The sequence below is a fragment of the Chiloscyllium punctatum genome, chromosome 33, assembly GCF_047496795.1.
Source record: "Chiloscyllium punctatum isolate Juve2018m chromosome 33, sChiPun1.3, whole genome shotgun sequence".
NCBI classification, from domain to species: domain Eukaryota; kingdom Metazoa; phylum Chordata; class Chondrichthyes; order Orectolobiformes; family Hemiscylliidae; genus Chiloscyllium; species Chiloscyllium punctatum.
The window spans coordinates 67,197,516-67,217,929 of record NC_092771.1 but is presented as its reverse complement, the minus strand read 5'-3'; the positions used below and the strand labels follow the sequence as shown (position 1 = coordinate 67,217,929).

The 20,414-nt window shown below is 45.5% G+C and overlaps 1 long non-coding RNA gene across 1 annotated transcript in view; it reads left to right on the top strand.

The window, feature by feature from the left end:
• The window catches only part of LOC140458571 (uncharacterized), a 33,030-nt gene extending 12,831 nt beyond the window's left edge, over positions 1-20,199 (top strand). Inside the window, exons 2-3 of the long non-coding RNA XR_011953568.1 lie at positions 17,628-17,757; positions 19,617-20,199. This is a non-coding gene — a long non-coding RNA (uncharacterized lncRNA). The remainder of the gene's footprint in view (positions 1-17,627; positions 17,758-19,616) is intronic.
• The last annotated feature ends 215 nt before the right edge of the window (positions 20,200-20,414 follow it).

Sequence of the window (20,414 nt, the reverse complement as noted above, 5' to 3'; positions counted from 1 at the left end):
ACAAGACTTATTAACAATGTAACATCCTCCCGTCACTATCACCCACCCTGTCAATGTAAGCTCCTCCTGTATCTCCAAACATTTACTCATCTCCATAACCTTCTCCAGCTCTTACCCCCATCTGTGTAAACATCACTCTCCACTCGAACCCTCCCTACCGCAGGAACTTCCTTCTGTTTGTGCTATGCTCACTTATCTGTGAAACTGTCTCCAACCAAGCGTGCTACCCAATCTCTCAAAAAAGAATCCAGATTCCACAGCCTCCATGTCTAAATAACCCCCAGAACCTAAGCCTTCCTATATCTATAAACATCTTCAGTCACGACTCCCCTGCATATCTCTGTTTGATCTTCCAGTCGATACAAACATCTTTATCTCTGTAATCTGCTCAGCTCCCTAAAACACTCCCTGTCTGTGTAATCCAGCTCTGGCCTACAAACATCCTTATCCCTGTAAACTTCTCTATCCCTCCCAACATTCCCATCTCCATGAACCCCTGTCAGCCCTACAGCTCTCCACATTTCTGTAACCTCCTGTGGGTCTATGGTCCTCCCCCCCTGTGAAACCCCCTCCAGTCCCCACATCCCTCCCAATCTGGGTCCTCTGCTCCAGATCAAACCATTGCTGTCTCTGTAAACACCTCCACTCCTGAAAACACTTCCCATTTGTGTAACCTCGTTCAGACCCCATACTCTCCAGCTTCCTGAATCCTCTTCCTGCATTGCAACCAAAACCACATGTTTATGTAATATCCACCAGTGCTTACACCCTCCCCAACTCGGTAACCTCTTGCAGTCCTAACAAAACACCTAAACTGTGAAACCTCTCATTTCCCTACAATCCTCCCTCTGTCCCTCCTCAAATGCCTTCATCACCATGAAACCTCACAATTACTGAAGCCTCCTTTTGGCATTGCAACCCTCCTAATGTCTGCAAAATCCTCCTGTCCTGATATCCCTCCCTATCTCTGTAATCCCCACCACCCTCCAGTGCCCTTCTGGGGAACATGGCAGAGGAGAGAAAATTTGTAGCGTCTGGACCATATTACAGTGGTAGAATTCTGGAAATGACAGATTTGGTCTAATGTCTGTGGTGTGCAGAGTATTGGCAAGGACTCTAAAGACAGGATTTATGACTACTTGGAAAGCCATAGTTAAATTAGAGACAGCATGGGTTTGTGAGGGGCAGGTCATACCTCAAAACCTTATTGAGTTCTTTGAGGATATGACAGAATACATTGATGGCTCATTCAGAAAAGAAGGATGATTGGGATGCAGGGAAATCTGGATGCAGGATCGGATGGCCCAGAGAAGACCGAGTGTGGCAGCAGTTTGGCAGTATTGAGTCTGGAGCTCAGTGACCAGTGGGGTTCTGTAACAATCAGCTCTGGGACTCTGCTCTCTGTGACTTCTGTAAATGACTTGGATGTGGATGTTGGAGAGTGGGTTAGTAAGTTTGCCAATCACAGCAAGGTTGGTGGAGTGGTGGGGAATGTGGAGGACTGTTGTAGGTTGCAATGGGACATTGACAGGACACAGAGCTGGGCTGGAAGTGGCAGATGAAGTTCAATCTGGAAAAGTGTGAAGTGATTCATTCTGGAAGGTCGAACCTGAATATAGAATACAGGGTGAAAGGCAGAATACTTGGCATTGTGGAGGAACAGAGAGATCATGGCGTCCGTGTCCATAGATCCCTCAAGTTGCCACGCACGTTGACAGGGTTGCTAAAAAGTCATATGTTGTGTTGGCTTTCCTTAGCAAGGGGATTGATTTCAAGAGCCGTGAGGTTTTACTGCATCTTTATAGCGACCTGGTGAGACCACACTTGGAATATTGTGTTCATTTTTCATCCCATCTTTACAGGAAGGGTGTGCACGTTTTAGAGAGCAGACACTGGAGATTTACCAGGATGCTGCCTGTAATGGAGGGCATTTCTTATGGAGAAAGTTTGAGGGAGATAAGGCTTTTCTCATTGGAGAGAAGAAGGGGGTGGGGTGCCTTGATAGAGGTGAACAAGGTGATGAGATGCACAGAGTGAGTGAAAAGTGAGAGACTTTTTCTCCTATGGCATAAATGGCTATTACACAGCGGCATAATTTTAAGGTGAATGGAGGATGGATAAGAGGATAGGGAATGGTAGGTGGTTGGATGGACTGCCAATGGTGGGAGTAAAATTAGACACATTCGGGACATTTAATGGACTCTTGGACAGATACATGGACAATAGTAAAATGAAGGGTATGTAGGCTAGTTTGATCTTACAGTCAGATAAAAGGTTGGCATGAAATCATGGCTGAAGGGTCTTGGCTGAACTGTTCTGTGTTCTGTGTTCTGTCTGGTAAACTGGGTAATAAGCTCAGATCAATGTAAAAAGGATATGGCATTCAGGAGGAGCTAGTGAACTGGATACAAAATTTGCTTGATGGTGGGAGACAGAGGGTGATGGGAGACATGTTGTTTTTCTGACTGGAGGCATGGGGCCAGCGGTGGAGTGGGTCCACTGTTGTTTGTCATTTGGATAAATGGTTTAGATGGGAGTATTGGTTTCTTGGTAAGTAAGGATTTTGGGTGTCACTGAAATTGGTGGTAAAGTGGTCAGTGGAGAAGGTTATCTATGATACCAACAGGATGAACAGAAATGCTGGGATAGTGGGCTGAAGAATAGCAGATAAAGGTGAGGTGTTCCATTTTGGTGAAACAAACCAAGGTGGGACTTGTACAATTAACGTTCGGGCCTTGGGTAGTGTTATCAGTCAGAGAGACCCAGGGATGCAGGTACACAGTTCTTTGAATGTGGTGTCACAGGTAGACAGACTGGTGAAGCAGGCGTTTGGGGTGGTTACCTTCATTGGGAGAGCATTAAGAGTAAGAATTGGGATGTCATGTTGTATCTGTACAAGATATTGGTGGGGCCACCATAAAAACATTGTCGATCAGGAGGAAGAACTCCTCTAGTCACTTACTTCCTTTAAGGAAGAGCATTAAGTATTCTAACCTAGTCTGGCCAACATTTGACTCCCGACCCACAGCAATATGGCTGACTCTGAGCTACCCTCTGGTTAATTAGCAGTTGGATCAAAGAATGTTAGTCCAGGCAGTGACACCCACATCCCATGAATGAATAAATAAAAATACATTTGTCCCTCCCTTCCTCTGTACACCCCTCCAGCTGCAGCAATCCGTCCTGGCTTTGTAACACCGTTCAGACCCTGACCCCTCTCTGTAACACTCTCACCACCTCCAGCACCTTCACCTCTCCCTGTTCCTATTGTGTCAATAAACCCTGACCATGGCTCCCCATCCCACTGCCCTCCTCCTTCTAGCATACCCTTTGCAATCTATTTAACATTTACTCCTAAAACACACTCTCACTTCAGGATTTTAAGTACTTTTTGGGGATCTTCTCAGCCTCTTAATCTAGTATGATCCCTTTTGTCCTGAGTGCGGGACCAATGGCAATTTCTTGCTGAGGTTTATACTGTTTCAATGGAATGTCCTTCTGTTGAGCGTTTTACACTGTTCCTTCAAATGTTTTCTGCTGTCCATTTACAGACACGTGTTTCAGTCTGTTTAGCCTGTTTACCTTGGTCAGTTCTCCTGTCACACACATGTAATTGGCTATTTTTGTTTCTAGTTGCAGCTTGTCCTCTGTGATTCACTTTAAAACTTTATATTTATTTAAACTGCACTTTATCACAATTTCCCGAAGGATCTCTGCAGGTGACATGACTCATTCACTAAGTTTCATTACAAGGTCGCTCTGCGATAGTTATGTCCCTTAACAGTTGCACAATGTGTTTTTCAAAGCAATACTGAAAAAAAATCCGAAGTCCTCTTCCAATATCAATGTTGACCGTGTGATTGTCCCAGATTATAAGAATATTGAGGTTTTCCAAAATTACCACAATGCCTTTGTTAAAAAATTCCAATGAGTTCCTGTGTAATGCAGTGATGAGCAATGGAATACTGTTCAGTGGCTAAAACTGTTCTGCTGCTTGTGTCCTTGGCAATAGTAGCAAGAATTTACATTCAGACTGACTCTACTTCATGATCTGCAGCCAAATGCTTTCTCTGTAATGCCTTTGTTATCCATTATTTTTCGTGTTACCCATTTTTCCTGAGTTTCCACAAGATTGTGAACCATTGAATATTTTTGTTCACCCTATATCCATGTTTCTCTGGTGTCTAAATCTCTTTTATCTCTGTGTCACAAATCCATCTACCTTATTACAGTGACGTTGTCCATTTAACAAAAAAACATAATTTACTCTTTCCCACAATCTTCTGTCACAAATCTTTTCGCTGATGTACAATTTTAGTTAAACTCTGTCCCTTCCTGTTCCTTTCTGCTTGTCTTCAGTCACATCCCCATGCTGCTCCGATGCTTCACCTTTTCTCTTTGGATTTGGAAAGCTCCTTTCACCTGAACCCAGTCCCAGCATCCTCTCTGTCAGTTGAAAGCCCTGTCCATAAACCTACCGACATGATCGGCCAGGACCCTGGTCCCAGCACGGTTCCAGTGGGACCATCCGAATGGATTATTTATTAAATCAGGTATGGGGTATGGGTGTCTCTGGCTGACCAGCCTTTCTTGCCAAGTCCTAGCTGCCCTTGTACTGAGTAACTTGCTTGGCATTTGAAGAGGGTAATTGGGAGGCAAATACTTTGCTGTGGCTATGTCGTGCAGACCACGTGAGGATGGGCAGATGTCCTTCTCTGAATGACATAGCAGCCTGGGATACCTGCAGCGGTGTTTGTGCAGTGTGTCCAGGAAGCTTTTCTAACTCAGTATGTAGATTGTCTGACCAGAGGGGAGCCCATATTGGATTTGGCACTTGGTAACGAACCGGGACAAGTGATGGGCTTGTTAATGTGTGAACATTTTGGTGATCCTGACCACAATTCTGTGACTTTCACCTTGGTTATGGAGAGAGATAAGTGCGTGCAACAGGGTAGGTTTTACAATTGGGGGAAGGGTAAATACGATGCTGTAAGACAGGATCTGAGGAGCATAAGTTGGGAGCATAGGCTGTCAGGGAAGGATGTTGTGGAAATGTGGAACTTTTTCAAGGAACAGATACAACGTGTCCTTGATATGTATGTACCTGTCAGGCAGGGAAGAGATGGTCGTGTGAGGGAACCTTAGTTGACGAGGGAGGTTGAATGTCTTGTAAAGAGGAAGAAGTAGGCTTACATAAGGTTGAGGAAACAAGGTTCAGACAGAGCATTGGAGGGACACAGGATAGCCAGAAGAGAGCTGAAGAAAGGGATTAGGAGAGCTAAGAGAGGGCGTGAAAAATCTTTGGCGGGTAGGATCAAGGATAACCCCAAGGCATTTTATGTGTATGTGAGAAACATGAGAATGACGAGAACGAGGGTAGGTCCGATCAAGGTCAGTAGTGGGAGACTGTGTATTGAGTCGGAAGAGATAGGAGAGGTCTTGAATGAGTACTTTCCTTCAGTATTTACAAACGAGAGGGACCATATTTTTGAAGAGGAGAGTGTGAAACGGACTGGTAAGCTAGAAGAGATTCTTGTTAGGGAGGAAGATGTGTTGGGCATTTTGAAAAACTTGAGGATAGGCAAGTCCCCCGGGCCTGACGGTATATATCCTAGGATTATGTGGGAAGCAAGAGAGGAAATTGCAGAGCTGTTGGCAATGATCTTTTCGTCTTCACTGTCAACGGGGGTGGTACCAGGGGACTGGAGAGTGGCGAATGTTGTGCCCCTGTTCAAAAAAGGGAATAGGGATAACCCCCGGAATTACAGGCCAGTTAGTCTTATTTCAGTGGTCGGCAAAGTAATGGAGAGGGTACTGAGGGATAGGATTTATGAATATCTGGAAAGACATTGCTTGATTAGGGAGAGCCAGCACGGATTTGTGAGGGTTAGGTCTCGTCTTACAAGTCTTATTGAATTCTTTGAGGAGGTGACCAAGCATGTGGATGAGGGTAGAGCAGTGGATGCAGTGTACATGGATTTTAGTAACTGGATTAGTGGTGCTGGAAGAGCACAGCAGTTCAGGCAGCATCCGAGGAGCAGCGAAATCGACATTTCGGGCAAAAGCCCTTAGTAAGACATTTGATAAGGTTCCCCGTGGTAGGCTCATGTGGAAAGTCAGGAGGCGTGGGATAGAGGGAAATTTAGCCAGTTGGATAGAAAACTGGCTAACCGGTCGAAGTCAGAGAGTGGTGGTAGATGGTAAATATTCAGCCTGGAGCCCAGTTACAAGTAGAGTTCCACAGGGATCAGTTCTGGTCCTCTGCTATTTGTAATTTTTATTAATGACTTGGAAGAAGGAGTCGAAGGGTGAGTCAGTAAATTTGCAGATGATACGAAGATTGGTGGAGTTGTGGATAGTGAGAAGGGCTGTTGTTGGCTGCAAAGGGACTTAGATATGATGCAGAGCTGGGCTGAGGAGTGGCAGATGGAGTTCACCCTGTCAAGTGTGAGGTTGTCCATTTTGGAAGGACAAATAAGAATGCGGAATACAGGGTTAACGGTAGGGTTCTTCGTAAGTGGAGGAGCAGAGGGATCTTGGGGTCTATGTTCATAGATCTTTGAAAGTTGCCACTCAGGTGGATAGAGCTTGTAAGAAGGCCTATGGTGAATTAGCGTTCATTAGCAGAGGGATTGAATTCAAGAGTCGTGAGGTGATGTTGCCGCTGTACAGGACCTTGGTTAGGCCACATTTGGAGTACTGTGTGCAGTTCTGGTCGCCTCACTTTAGGAAAGATGTGGAAGCGTTGGAGAGGGTGCAGAGAAGATTTACCAGGATGTTGCCTGGAATGGAGAATAGGTCGTACGAGGATAGGTTGAGATGCTAGGCCTTTTCTCATTGGAACGGCGAAGGATGAGGGGTGACTTGATAGAAGTTTATAAGATGATCAGAGGAATAGATAGAGTAGACAGTCAGAAACTTTTTCCCCGGGTACAACTGAGTGTTACAAGGGGACATAACTTTAAGGTGAAGGGTGGAAGGTATAGGGGGGATGTCAGGGGTAGGTTCTTTACCCAGAGAGTGGTGGGGGCATGGAATGTGCTGCCTGTGGGAGTGAGAGAGTCAGAATCATTGGTGACCTTTAAGCGGCAATTGGATAGGTACGTGGATGGGTGCTTAAGCTAGGACAAATGTTCGGCACAACATCGTGGGCCGAAGGGCCTGTTCTGTGCTGTATTGTTCTATGTTCTATCTATGTTCTATACATTTCATTGGGCACTGGAGATTTCTCCACCTTTACGCCTGTGAAAACATTTAATACCTCCTCTTTATTGATCTTAACATGTTCTGGGACCTCAGCATCCCAACTGAAATCCCTGGCTACAATGCCTTTCTCCTGTGTGAATACAGATGGGAAGTATTCATTGAAGACCTCATCTGCTTTCTCTGACTCCATGCACAGATTGTCCCTTTGGTTTCTCACAGGCCTTCCTCTTTCGCTGGGAATCCTCTTACTCTCAAGATGCTGATAAAATGCCTGTGGCTTTTCCGCAATTGTATCTGCCAAATATATTTCATGACCATTGTTTGTCCCTCATTTTCCACAATCCCCTTGCACTCTCTATACTTGGTGAAGGGCTTCACCTGATTTTATTGCACTGTATTTTCTTTATCAAAGTCACGATATCACTTGATCAGTATTCCCTGGACTTGCTGCCTTTACTATTCACTCTTCAAGGAGCACACTGGCTCTGTGTTCTCACTGCATCACTTTTAAATACTCCACTTTCCTAACATGGACCCAATGCAGGGAGTTCCTCCCAGTCTATGTTTGCCAGATCCTCTGTAATGATCGTGATACTGATAGGAGGCACAGTTGTGAGGGGGACAGACAGGAGACTGTGTGGCTCCAGAGGAGACCCCAGGATGGTGTGCTGCCTCCCAGGTACCAGGGTCAAGGATGTCTCTGAGTCGTTATTGAACATTATGAAGTGGGGAGGGTGAACATCCAGAGGTCATTGTGCATATTTGTCTCCCTCTGTCATGTGGACTAAGGGATTGGGTCCTGTGAAATGAGTACAGGAAGTCAGGTGAGAAGTTAAAAAAGCAGGATATTGACCTTAATGATCTCCAGATTACTCCCAGTGCCAAGTGCCAGTGAGGATAGAAATAGAAAGGTAGGCTGGATGGATGTGTGGCTGAGGAGCTGGTATAGTGGGCAGGGTTTTCAGTTCTTGTGTCATTGGGATCTCTTCTGGGGTAGAGGGAACCTGTACAAAGGGAATGGTTTGCACTTGAAGCAAAGGGACACAAGTATCCCAGGGAGGAGATTTGCTAGTGTTACCCAGCAGGATTTAAACGAGTTTGGCAGGGAGTTGAGACTCTGAGTGAGAGAGGGACCATCGAAAGTCAGGGGAAATACATCAGCCATCAAGAGCAAGTTACCTACTCAGGATATCCAGGGGCACAGTCGAGGGAGGGAAAGATATCTGGTTTGACTGGTAAGGCAGATGAGCTCAGAGCATGGATTAGCTCTGGGAACTGGGATATTATAGCCATATCAGAAACATGGCTGAGAAAAGGGCAGGACCCGCAGCTCAGTGTTCCAGGATAAAGAAACTACAGGCGTGACAGAAGGACAAGTAAGTGAGGAGGGGGAGTTGTCCTTTTGATTAGGAAGGACATGACACCTGTGCATCGAGACAATTCTGTTAAACAGACATCAAATGAGGCCATAAATTTAAAAGTTAGAAACAAAAAGGGGATGGTCAGTCTGCTGGGATCGGGTTCTAGACCCTCAAATAGCCAGCGGGTACGAGAGGAGCAAATGTGTGGTGAGTTTGCAGGTACATATACAAATAATAGAGTAGTATTGGATGGAGATTTTAACTTCCCCTGGATTGGCTGAGTCACCCAGAGTGTAAAAGGCCCGTACTGGGTGGAATTTGTAAAATGTGACCAAGAAAGTTTCCTCAATCAAGACGTAGATGACTCTACGCTATTCGGGCGGGTGCAACACTGGACCTCTCCTCAGAAAACAAGGTCAGGCAAGTGACTGAAGTATCAGTCAGAGAGCACATTGCGTCCAGTCACCACAACTGTCTTTGTTTTAACATAGTTGTGGAAAACGATCAGACAGGTTGACAGATTTAGGTCTTAAACTGGAACTGGGCCAATATTGGGGCCATTCAGGAGGATCGAGCAGGGGTTGATTGGGTGAAGGTAAAAATCACACAACACTAGGGTATAGTCCAGATGGTTTACAGAGGAACCTCGATGATCTGAACGAGATGGGCGGGCACTATTTCATTCAGATAATTGATTATTTGGTTAATCGATTCAATACCTTTCTTCTGGGGCTCGGAGTTTTCAGTTCAGTCTGCTCCCTGTTCAGGTGACTAGGCAGCAGCAAGCCATGAGTGAGCCCCCACACCCTGTCAGACCCCAAAAAACTCGCTCGCCTCCAAACCCATCCAACACCGCCCCCACCCGCCCCTCAACGTCGCCCCCCCCACCTGTCCCAAACCCACCAAAAAGCGGCCCCTGCTGCCAAAACCGTCCGAAACCACCCTCCACTCGCCTCCTGCCCCCACTTCCCAAACACGTTCAACATCAACTTCAGCCCGTCCCCAAACCCGTCCAACACTGCCCTCAGTCTACCACACCCACCGTCCAATCCATGTCCACGCCCATGCCCCCATCAACCCCTCCCCCTTCTGGGCAGCTGACTGAATGCACGTTCAGACAGCCACACACAACTTTTTACTGCAACATCTCAAAAAGTTTCACTTCTGCCCTATACAGGACAATGTTCAAGAGAATATCTGGAAAAGGGGGGGTTCAGGATTTACCCCTATATATAACTCTCAGCTAAGTGTGGAGAGAGGGTGAGAGGTCAGTCATTTGGAGATGGTCCCTGGGCTCGATGTCCAGGACTGTTCTCAGCAGTATTTCAGTTAGCCGAGATCTGTTTTAATTAGTGTAAACAAAAACAAACACAATCATGATTGAAATGGCTCTTTGATGTAATGTTTCTATTGGGAACTCAAGATCTCCTTTGAATAATCTGATATTGGGTTAATTGATATTTGGATAATCGAGGTCCCTTTGTATTTGAAAGTGCTAGCTTTAGAAGCTCTGGTGATCATTCTAAAAAGATGAAGGACTTAATCGAAGCTTGTTTAATATTTCATTCCATGACTCTGCCATCCTGTTGCTATAAATTCGGTGCCTTTGGATTGTGCTCCCAAATCGACCTGTTGAAGAAACAGTGCTTCGAAAGCTAGTGCTTGCAAATAAACCTGTTGGACTATAACCTGGTGTTGTGTGATTATTAACTTTGCCCACCCCAGTCCAACACCGGCACGTCCTAATCATGACTAAAATAGATTGGGTCAGTCTGTTTGAATGAAAAAGAATGACTGGCAAATGGGAGGCTTTTAAAAGTGTGATCTCAAGCATCCAGTATGTCCCTGTTAGGGTGAAGGGAAAAGCTAGCAGGTTTAGGAATCCCTAGCCGATGAGAGGTGTCGTCACTCTGTTCAGGAAAAAGGGGAAGGCACACATTGTCTTTAATGTTTCCGATTCTATGTAACCTCTTACAGTCCTAAAAACACGATCAATCAGGGGATACCCAAAAGGCCTCCCAGGTCCCTGCAGCACTCCCAAACTGTAGATCCCACCCCAAATCATGTCACTTTCAGTTCCTATAAGACTCACTATCTGCTTAAATCCTCCTATCACTCGCACCCCACTATTAATGTAATCTCCTCCAGTCTCTCCATCTACAACTCATCTCCATAACCTTCTCCAGCACTTACACCTCTATCTGTGTAAACGCCACCCTCCCCGATAACCCTTCCCATTTTTACCATTCTGGAGGAGGTTACTAATGCTCCCTTATCTGTGAAACTGTCTCCAACCAAAATTACTGCCTTGCTGGAAAATCTGTCAGACTCCACACCCTCCGTATCTAACTAATCTGCAGAACCTAAACCTTCCTGTATCTATAAACATTATCCATGAATACCCTCCATATCTCTGTTTGATCCTCCAGTCTATACAACCCACTTCCTCTCTAAACTTCTCCATTCACCTAAAACACTCCTGTCTGTGTAAACCACTCCATCCTACCAACATCCATATCTGTTTAAAATGTTCCATCCCTCCCAACCTCCCCAGCTCTATGAACTCCTGCAGGCCCGATAGCTCTCCACATTGCTGTAACACCCTCGTGGTTATATGGTCCTCCCTCCCTGTGAAACCACCCCAGTCCCCACAGCCCTCCCAGTCTGGGTCATCTGTTCCAGATCAGACTATTGGTGTCTCTATTACCTGTAGCACTCCGAGCAAACCCTTCCTAATTGTATCAATTCATTCAGATCCCATCCTCTCCAGCCTCCCGAAACACCTTCCTGCCATTGTGACCCTCCCTATTTAGAACACAGAACAGTACAGCACAGTACAGGCCCTTCGGCCCTTGATAATGTGCCGATCTTTTATCCTACTCTATCCTGCAGACCATTCAAAGAAGAAAAGAACAAAGAAAATGCCAGCACAGGACCAGGCCGTTCAGCACTCCACGCCTGTGCTAATCCAGATCCTCTGTCTAAACCTGCTGCCTATTTTCTAAGGATCTGTATCCTTTTGATTCCTGCCCATTCATGCATCTGTTTAGATACATCTTAAATGATGTCATCGTTCCCACCTCTACCACCTCCGCTGGCCCCCATCACCCTCTGCATAAAGTACGTTCCACGTATATCTGTCCTAAACCTTTCCCCTCTCACTTCGAGCTTGTGACCCCCAATAAGTGCATTCCACACTCTGGGGGAAAAAGCTTCTTGCTATCCACCATGTCTACACATCTCATGAGTTTGTAGACATCAATCAGGTCTCCAGTCAACCTTTGTCTTTCCAATAAAATCTGTTCAACCTCTCTTTATAGCTAGCCCCTTCCATACCAGACAACATCTGGGTGAACTTCCTCTGCACCCTCTCCAAAGCATCCACATCCTTTAGATAATGTGGTGATCAGTACTGTATGTAACATTCCAAATGTGGCCGAACCAAAATCCAATACAACTGTAACATGACCTGCCAACATTTTTCACTCGAGAGCCCGTCCAATGAAGGAAAGCATGCTGTATACAGCCTTAACCACTCTACTGACCCGCGTTGTCACCTTCAAGGAACAATGGACCTGAATACCCAGGTCTCTCTGTACGTCAATTTTCCCCAGGACTTTTCCATTCACTGTATAGTTCACTTTTGAATTGGATCTTGTGAAATGCATCCCCTCGCATTTGCCTGGATTGAACTCCCCATCTGCCATTTCTCTGCCCATCTCTCCAATCGATCGATATACTGCAGTGTTCTCTGACTGTCCCCGTCACTATCTGCTACTCCACTAATCTTAGAGTCATCTGCAAACTTGCTAATCAGGCAACTGATACCTTCCTCCAAATCATTTATGTATATCACAAACAACAGTGGACCCAGCACAGATCACTGTGGAACACCACAGGGCACAGGTCTCCGTTTTGAGAAATTCATTTTACTGTAATCCATGTGCATATCCAAAAGTTAATTAAATGTCCCTAATGTTGCTCTCTCTACCACCAACGCTGGCAGTGCATTCCACATACCCACCACTCTCTGTGTAACGTACGTACGTCTGACATCTCCCATAAACCTTCCTCCAAAGTACCTTAAAATTATGTCCCATCGTTATAGCCATTTTTACAATGGGAAAATTCTCAGGCCAGTCCACTCTGTGTATGCCTCTCATCATCTTGTAGACCTCTATCAATTCAGCTCTCATCCTTTTACATTCCAATTAGAAAAGCCCTGGCATCCCCAACATTTTTTCATTAGACCTGCCCTCCAATCCACAAAATATCCTTACAAATCTCTGCACCCTCGTCAAAGCTTCCACATCTTTCCTATAATGAGGCGACCGGAACATAACACAATATTCCCAGGAGGATTAACCAGGGCTGTATAGAGCTGCAGCATAACCTCACAGGTCTTAAACTCAATCCCTTGGCTAATGAAAGCTAACACATCACACACCTTCGTACCACCCCTATCAACTTGGCTGGCATCCTTGAAGGATCAATGGATGTGGACCCCAAGGTTCTTCTGTTTCTCCACACTACGAAGAATCCTGCCTTTAACCCAGTAGAGGTTTTCTGCAGAATCCTTCAATCTTAAACCCTCCCTATTGTGGTATCTTCCTCCAGTCCCCACAAAACTCATAGACTGTGAAACGTCTTCACGTCCCTACAATTCTCCCTCGCTCTATAACCTCCTTTATTGACGTGCACCCTCAAAACTACCAAAGCTAATTTTAGCCACTTCAATATTATTAATAAATGCAAAATCCTCCAATCCTGATATTCCTCCCTCACTCTGTAACCCTCACCATCCTCCATTGTCCCTCTGGGGAACATTGCAGAGGAAGGAAGAGTTTTTGAGTCCAGGTCATGTTACGGAGGTAGGAAGGGCTGCAGAACCTGGAGGATAGTACAAATGTAGGAAGGGACGGGGATCCTGCAGGAGGTTATATATATCCTGCAGGAGCAGGATTCATATAACCTGCAGGATGGGACCGAGACTGTGTTGTGGAACCTGAAGGATATTTTAGTCTGAATGATTCATTTGTTTTTGATTAGACTATTAGCCTGATCTTGATGACCTAAGTTTGCAGATGTTTACAAGAATTGGCTGTGGACAGCTTCAGATTGCCAGGCTAGGAAATGTGAGGTCAGATGTGAATCTATTTACCCATTCTGTCTGTGTGCCTGACACTGACCTGGTGCTGCTCTAATAGAAAGCACTCTCCATGTATCTGTTAATCTCCAGGTCGACAGGACTGACCAGAGCTCACCTCATCAAAGCCTTCGTTAGAATGTTCTTTTTTTTAATTATTATTTTCAAGTATCAGTTTCGTGCAGGAATTGTGTTGATTCCATGTTAAGAGAATGAAGCCATTATCATTGGAGATTAGGAAGCCTTCAAAAATGCGATAATGGCTTTCCAGAGACAGTACATAGTATTCCTGTTAGAGTGGAAGGAAATGTTGGTGGGTGTAGGGTATGCTGGATAACGAGAGAACAAAGGTTTAGGTTAAGAAAAAGAAGGAAACATTTGTCAGGTATAGACATGAGAAATCAAGTGAATCCTCAGACTATAAAGGCAGGAGGAGTATACTTAAGAGGGAAATCAGGAGGGTAAAAAGAGGACTTGAGATAGCTTTGACAAATAGAGTTAAGGAGAATCAAAAGGATTTTTATAAATACATAAAGGACAGGAAGGTAACTAGGGAGAAGATCAGCAAGGCAGCCTTTGTGTGCAGCCGGAGGAGATGGGGGCGATACTAAGTGAGTGTTTTGCAACAGTGTTTACTGTGGCGAAGGACATGGAAGATATGGAATGTGGGGAAATAGATGATGACACCTTGAAAAGTGTCCATATTAAAGAGGAGGAGGTGCTGGATGCCTTGAAATACATAAAAGCGCATAAATCCCCAAGATCTGATCAGGTGTACCTTGGAATCTGTGGGAAGCTAGGGAAGTGATTGATGGGCCCCTTGCTGAGAAACTTGTATCATTGAGCATTACAGGTGAGGTGCTAGAAGACTGGAGGTTGACCAATGTGGTGCTACCATTTAAGAAAGGTGGTAAGGGAAAGCTAGTGAACTATAGTCCAGTGAGCCTGACATCAGTAGTGGGTAAATTGTTGAAGGGAATCCCGCAAGATAGGATTTACATATAATTAGAAAGGCAAAGAGTGACTAGGGATAGTCAGCGTGACATTGTGTGGGAAAACATGTCTCAAGAAATTAATTGCATTTTATGAAGAAGTAACAAGAAGGATTGATGAGGGGCGATCATTGGATGTGATCTATATGGACTTCAGTGAGGTGCTTGAAATAGTTCCTCATGGGAGATTGGTTAGCAAGGTTAGATCTCATGGAATACAGGGATAACTAGCTGTTTGGATAGAGAACTGGCTTGAAGGGAGAAGAAAGAGGGTAGTGGCGGAGGGTTGCTTTTCACACTGAAGGCCGATGATGTGCCACAAAGATCGGTGCTGGTGCCACTAATTTTCGTCATTATATAAATGATTTGGACATGAACATAGGAGGTACAGTTAATAAGTTTGCAGATGACGCCAAAAAGTGAGAGATAGTGCACAGTGAAGAAGGTTACCAGAGATTACAACGGGATCTGGATCAGATGGGCAAATGTGCTGAGGAGTGACAGATGGAGATTAATTTCGATAAATGTGAGGTGCTACATTTTGGGAAAGCGCCTCTGAGCAGAACTTGTACACATAATGGGAAGGTACTAGGGAATGTTGCTGAACAAGGAGACCGTGGAGTTCATAGCTCCTTGAAAGTAGAGTCACAGGTAAGCGGATAGTGAAGAAGGTGTTTGGTATGCTTTCCTTTATTGGTCAGAGTATTGATTATAGGAGTTTGGAAGTCATATTGCAGCTGTTCAGCACACTGGTTAGGGCACTTTTGGAATATTGCGTGCAGTTCTGGTCTTTGTCCTATTGGAAGGATGTTGTGAAACTTGAAAGTGTTTAGAAAGGTTTTACAATGATATTACCAAAGTTAGAAGATTTGAGCTATCGGGAGTGGCTGGAATGACTGGGACTGTTTTCTCTGGAGCGTCAGAGGCTAAGGGGTGATATTCTTGAGGTTTATAAAATCATGAGGGGCATGGATAGGACAAACAGACAAGGTCTTTTCCCTGGGGTGGTAGAGACCAGAGCTGGAGGGCATAAGTTTTGGGTGAGAGATGAAAGATTTAAAAGGGATCTAAGGGGCAACCTTTTCACGCAGAGTGTGGTTATGTATGGAATGTACTGCCAGAGGAAGTGGTGGAGGCTGGTACAATTGTAGCATTCAAAACGCATCTAGATTGGTATATGAATAGAAAGGGTTTATTGGGATATGGGCCAAGTTCTGTCAGATGGGACGAGATTAGGAAAGGATATCTGGTCGGTGTGGACGAGTTGGACTGAAGTGTCCATTTATGTGCTGTACGTCTCTAGGTCTCTGGCTCTAAATGTTTTCCATTGTTCATTTACAGACTGACATTTCAGTCTGTTTCCCCTGTTTACCTTGGTCAGCTCTCTCTCAAAATCATGTAATTGGCTTTGTTACTGGTGCTCGGGTGTGCTTTATGGTCACTTTAAAATGTCATAATCTCTTTGAATTCTGGTGTAATTTCTTGGAGGATCTCGGTGTGATATTACTCATTCACTCAGCTTCATCACCCATTGGTCGATCAGAGATAGTTACATCCCTAGCTATTTGCACAATAGAAACACTGACAAAAACATTCAAAGAGGATCTCGGATAATATTACTCTTGCCAATGTGTCTGTCCCAAATTACACAAAGATTGAAGACTGCAAAAATGATCTCACCACCTTTGCTACAATTTCTAATGAATTCCTGTTTAATGCAGGGATGAGCAATGAAATACTGCAAGGCAGCATAAAAACTGTTCTCCTCCTTGTGTTTTTGACACATCGCACCCAGAATTTGCATTCAGGCTGATTCAGCTGCATAATCTGAGGCCAAATGCTTTCTCTGTAATGCCTTTGTTATCCAGTACTGTCAGGGTTCCCATCTTGCTTTTCCATTCTGCCTGAGATCCTGTAAGGTTGTTTACTGTTGAATATTTATGTTCCACCTTTTGTTCACCCTGTAATCATGTCTGTCTGGTGACTAAATCTCATTTTTCTCTGTATCACAAGTCACCTTATTGGAGATACTTTGTTCATGCAAAGAAATTATAATTTCCTCTTTCCCACAATGTCCCACCACAAACCGATTCATTGATGTGCAGTTTTCGTTAAACTCTGCCCCTTCCTGTTCCTTTCTGCTTGACTTCAGCCACATTCCCATGCTGTTCCTAGGCTTCACATTTTCTCTTTGGATTTGGAAAGCTCCTTTCACCTGAACCCTGTCCCTGTATCCTCTCTGTCAGTTTAAAGCCCTGTCCATAAACCTACCAACATGATTGACCAGGACACTGCTCCCAGCAGGGTTGATTTTAATTCACTCGTGGGATATTGCTGTCTCTGGCTGGCAAGCATCTCAGGCCCACCCTGACCAGTCTTAGAGCTGAGTGGCTTGCTAGATCATTACATTGGGCATTTGAGCGTCAATTCCATTGCTCTGGGTCTGGATTCATATGTAGGCCAGACAGGCAGCCAAAAACAGATTTCCTGACTGAGAAGGTATGAAACAGTTAGATGGGTATCCCTGACACCGGCATTAAATTCTGGATGAACAGTCTACTGAGAGGAACACAAGGTCATTGCCTGCCCCATTGATTGCTCCCTCATCCCTGAGTACTGATCCTAGTGCACCTTCTTCCTGACAGTGGTTTGATCCTGATACCTTCCTGCACTCTGGTGATATCTCTCAGTCTCTCTCCATGTGGTATCTGTCACTGTGAGGGTCTAATTGCTGCCGCCTTTTGCAGCTACGCCAGATCCTGAGCCAACAGAACTCTCCACTCCAGAGAGACGCTACAGCACAGGCCAGGGATGGAGACTGGGATTTTCCAGATCTCTGTGGGACTCAGTGCCATTCTCCTTGTATAACCCTTGCTGCATCAGTTTACTTTCCCATTGTGTCTGTTTCTCTATTTCCTATAGGTACTCAGGATGCTCCTGACTCAGCAGAATTCACAATTCCTGTCTCGTCCATCACCACACTGAAGACAGTTGGTCAGCCTGAGAGAGATGGAGAGTGAGATCTGGAGGCTTCAGTAAATCCTGAAGTGAGGTAAGATCACTCACAGTGAACAGAGTAGAGTGTATTTAAGGGATCGAACTTTAGTCGAGAAGACATGACACAGATACAGTGTTGAAGCACGAATACAGAGCACAATGGTCCCAGGCTCAAGCCCCACCCTCTTGTTAACGTTCATCTCTGCTGTACCGAGCCTTCCTATGCCAATCCAGTAAGTTGACAGTTATCAATCTAGGCCTGTGCTGTCTTAGTGAGGATCAGTACAACAGAGGGGAAAACAGGCCTCCCCTAGGAGATCACATTGAAACCTGGGATCTTTCTGTTCTATATTCACTCCTCACGCTGTCTCTTGTCGGGTGATAGAGTCATACAGCAAGGAGACATACCTTTCGGTCCAACTCATTTGTGCCAATGAATGCTTGTAATTCCCAGAAAATTTCCTATTTCTTTAACCTCCACCCCTCCCATAATCCTGCTGTATATTTGAAACCGACTGTAATTTTGACGACTCTCCCTATGTGTAAATTGCTCCAGTCTCGATAACATGCCCAATCTCAATAATCTCATCCTGCACGCAGTACAATAATCCCTATTTCTGTAGTCTTGCACAATACTTACAGTGCCCCCGTATCTGTAAAATCCTCCAGCCTGGCCCAAAATACCCACCTGTATACCTTCCTCAAGCCCCAGGAGAACACGATATCACTGTAACGTTCTGCAGGCCAGATCACATTCCCTCCTCCTGGCCTATAGCACCACATGACCTCAGTAACCTTCTCCCATCCGTACCGACCTTCTTATCTGTATAAACACCTCCAGACCCTTTTCAAACCACAACAGCACTCCACATCTCTGTTTTGTCCTCCACTCCCTACATTCTCTCTTTGCATAATTCTGCAATTTGGGGCAGCATGGTGGCTCAGTGGTGAGCAATGGTGCCTCACAGCGCCAGGGACCCAGGTTCAATTCCAGCGTTGGGTGAATGTTTATGTGGAGTTTGCACTTTCGTCCTGTTTCTGCGTGGGTTTCCTCCGGGTGGATTTCCCCCTGCACCAGCCGTTGGAACTGTTGTTATCTGGATCCCCTCTAGCAGGCGTTGCAACACTCCTCACGTCTGTAACTGTATACAGAGAATGCAGCTCTTCCCAAATATGTGACATCCTCTTCTGCTGATAGCTCTTATAGTTCCTCACAATATCTCACCTCCTCCATTCCCATCTGTGCTCGAGATCTCTCAAATTTCTTTATTCTTGTTTAAACTTCTGATCACCTAAAATCTCTCCCTTTTTTAAATTGTAAACCATTCAGCTTCTGTAACTCTCCATATAACTGTATTCAATAATAGCACAGGTTCCCTTCCTAAATCTCTATACTTACAATGGTTGCATGTACTAAATTGGCACTTCCCATTCTCCTTATCCATCCCAGGACTTCCAGCCCCTACAATCCCACGACTTTGAATGCTCCCATTCTCTGCACCTCCTCATGTCCTGAGGGTCCTTGAACACCACCAGTGCTCCAAAAGTTTATATTCCCCTCAGTTACTGCAAGTCTTCTAACTCTGTAACATCCAACAGTCTCTAGTACCATACAATATTTGCTGGCTCTCAATTGCATTTGTTGAAGTCTACACATCTCTGTAAACAGCTCAGAAAAAGCCGTTTAGACTCCGTCATGGACAAGCCACAAGCTCCGTCATGGACAAGCCACAATCTCTCTATTTTCTTTGCCTTCTTCAGTGTCTGCACCACTCGCTATATCTTCCAGTAACGTTCATGAGTTGCTGCAGGTCTGCCTAGCTCCCCGATAACCTGTTCCATCCCCTACAGCTCCCTCAATCACTGTAACACCCTCTGCTCTGTCTAATCCTTCTCATTCCCACTGTCTTCCAGGCACAACAGTGATCCTGTAAGAGAGCAGTGCGGAATGGGATGTTATAAATCTCAGCTGAGGCTTGAGGCCTACCATTACCTGGGAGTCACAAGGGGAGAGAACCTGAGAGAGAGCAGCACAAAGCAGGAGAATATAAATCAGCAGCGAGAATCGGGGCCGACTGGGACTTGAAGTTGGAGAAGCAGCAGAGCAGGAGGCTCGAAACCAGCACCGAGTCACAGAGGGAGTGACCGTGTGAGGGGTCATCTTGGAGCAGGAGCATGAGGCTGAATCACAGCTGGGAGTTAGAGGCAGCAAAGTGGGAGGATATTAATCAGCATTGAGTTTGGAGGCCTAATAGTGCCTGGGAGTCACAGAGACGGTGACCATGTGAGGGGCAGAGTGGTGTGGGAGCTGGAGGATTACCCATCCGTGGGAGTCACAGAGACGGTGATCCTGTGAGGGAGCAGAGTGGAGTGGGAGCTGGAGGATTACATGTACCTGGGAGTCACAGAGACGGTGACCCTGTGAGGGAGCAGGGTGGAGTGGGAGCTGGAGGATTACACGTACCTGGGAGTCACAGAGACGGTGACCCTGTGAGGGAGCAGAGTGGTGTGGGAGCTGGAGGATTACCCATCCGTGGGAGTCACAGAGACGGTGATCCTGTGAGGGAGCAGAGTGGAGTGGGAGCTGGAGGATTACACGTCCCTGGGAGTCACAGAGACGGTGACCCTGTGAGGGAGCAGAGTGGAGTGGGAGCTGGAGGATTACACGTACCTGGGAGTCACAGAGACGGTGACCCTGTGAGGGAGCAGAGT